Raw genomic sequence first — 2,438 nt, 5'->3', positions numbered from 1 at the left:
TCTCCTTGTACCGTTATTTTGTAGTGTTGTCGGGGTGTTTCCTGTCTGCCCTAGTTGTTGGTTCCTGTCTTGTCTCACCAGTATGTCTTTGCAATTGTTCACCTGTGTCCTGTTCTGTTCCAACCAATCATGTGTTAATTGTCCTTTGTTCTCACCTGTGCCTAGTTAGTCCCTGTCTATTTATATGCCCCTCTGTTTCTAGTCTGTGTTGGTTCATTAATGTTGTTGCAGTGTTCTGTCTGTTACCTAGTGTTGCCTTGTATTCCCTGTTTAGTTAATAAACCCCCCTGTATCTGAATCGCTCTGTCTCCGCTCACAGTCTGCGCTTGGGTCCTACACCTCTATGCCCCGCACCGTGACACATCAGTACCAAATTCAGATGTTATGCTACAAGCAAACCAATTAATTACACAACAGATTATCTCATCATTTGTTTGAGGTCTGACATTATAGTCTGGATTGTCAAACAGAACTACTTAATATACATAAGCTGTTAGCGTTTTAAAATGACCTTTGACACAAACTGACATTATTGCTGCTAAGGAAACACAACGCCTTTTGTGGAAAGATTTTAATATTTTTTTATTTTATTTTCAACATAGTACAGTAAATATTATACAGGTACAAACTTGCCATACTTCTGTCACCGGCTTCACTAACTGATAGTCATGTACAATACTTAAAACGAAAAAACAAATGTACACTTCAGAAACACAAATTATATGTCAAATAAAATCTCAGTATCTGCGTTAATGTGGTCCTGACCCAGTGTTAAGAGAATATTCTATCACCATTGTTGCTTTGTTTTTTAATACAAAACATTGCAACAACTTTGGGTTGGGAAGTTCATCATTTCAAGATGCTAAGTTTTAACTCAATGTGGGGAAAGGGACATTTCTTATATTCGTATATTTTCCCTCTGAAAACAAGTATTTAAATTAGAACTGAACAAGGTTGAATAATCAAAGGAAACTTGAAAACAATACATTAGAACAACATATAACATACATTATCTCCAATGCAAGCACAGAATATAAATCCATGCTTCAGAGCATTAAGCATAATTTATATTCCATCACACGACTAAATTAAGCCTAATTTATACTTTGTCGCGCCACGGTGTCGCTCTTCAAAAACAGCCGCTCTGTAGCGAAAATGGCTTGTAGATCTGCTATTCTCGACAGGGGACACTGTCGTGTGACGGAGTACAAACGATGAATCAGGCTTCAACCATCTTCTGTTCAGTCATTGCAGTCATTGTAGTGTAGGTGATAAATAAACATTGATTATGTTATGTAGTGTTTTAAGTGTGCAGAGGAACAGAGTAGACAGTGGGGAAATGCATACCAGTTGCTGATGCTTTGCAAGAAAATTACCCCCAAACCCCCCGCCCCACACCTCCACGTCACGCAATTAACCCCGCCCAGACGTCAATCATTTGGCATACCTGCTTTCTAATGCACTCCCCTGAAATCACTGATGCAAGGAACTACAGCACAGTTTGAACATGACGCGTGCCCTCCATTTGAAAAAAAAAAAAAAAAAAGAATTCAGCCCAGTCAACTGATCGGTACAACTATAAATAACACTTGCATTACATGTCACAGAGAAGAAAAGATCATTATTTATGAATTCAACCTACACTTTAAACACAAGGCTATACAAACAGGTGAGTTTGAATTGTAACAAGGTTTTTAACATCCACAAATCAGCATAGCATTCAAATATAGACCCCGGTCTGTGCAACGAGTCTTATGCATTGTTCGGTCTTGCATTACATTACAACTTCTGAAAGGAGCAAAACAAATAATAATGGTTTGAATTTAAGTGACAATGCCTGGAGTCATTGTTATAGCTCAATATTTAGCACAATAATTATGTTGTTAATTTGAGTTCTTTTGATGAACTGTTGTTGTTGCTGTATAGTCCCTGTCATTGCCAACCCCTACTGGTTGGTCTTGGGGAGGGTGTGTAGACAATTACATCTCCTCCGATACATGAAGTCTCCAGCCAGCTTCCTTTCACCTGACAGTGAGGAGTTTCACTAGGAGGGCGTAACACATACGGAGGAACACACTATCCCTCCCAGTTCCGCTCCCTGCTTAACAGGATCCCCGACCATCCTGTAGGGGTCGCTATAGTGCAGTGACAGATGACGCCCTCCCCTGCCGGTTTTCCCACCCGGATGAACACGGCCAATTGTGTTGGTTGGAGCCAAACCGTGGAGGATTCAAACCCCATTCTCCGCGGTGGTGGGCAGGAACTTTTAGCCCTGCGCCACCCGGAGGCCCCCGTCGCCGCGAGTTCTATAGATTTCCTCCCATCAAGTACAAAAAGAAACGTGAGTGTTAATTTAACTCTGACAGTGTAAGAATGAGCTGTAAAGGTCAATTTCTTCACTTTCTGGGTTAAGTAAACACCCAGGATTTTATACCGTG

The 2,438-nt window shown here is 40.7% G+C and overlaps 1 protein-coding gene across 3 annotated transcripts in view; it reads right to left on the bottom strand.

The window, feature by feature from the left end:
* Positions 1-566: 566 nt before the first annotated feature.
* Positions 567-2,438, bottom strand: part of LOC311057535 (protein FAM168A-like) — a 45,315-nt gene continuing 43,443 nt past the window's right edge. For all 3 annotated transcript variants that reach the window (XM_084074508.1, XM_084074510.1, XM_084074509.1), the window contains one exon: positions 567-2,438. This exon is cut by the window's right edge and continues 2,807 nt beyond it. The gene's annotated coding sequence lies outside the window, so the exon portion shown is untranslated.

The sequence above is a fragment of the Gymnoscopelus microlampas genome, assembly GCF_963454915.1.
Source record: "Gymnoscopelus microlampas genome assembly, chromosome: 12".
In the NCBI taxonomy this organism is placed as follows: Eukaryota; Metazoa; Chordata; class Actinopteri; order Myctophiformes; family Myctophidae; genus Gymnoscopelus; species Gymnoscopelus microlampas.
Note: the sequence above shows the minus strand (reverse complement) of the source record. Positions and strands in the feature narration are given on the sequence as shown.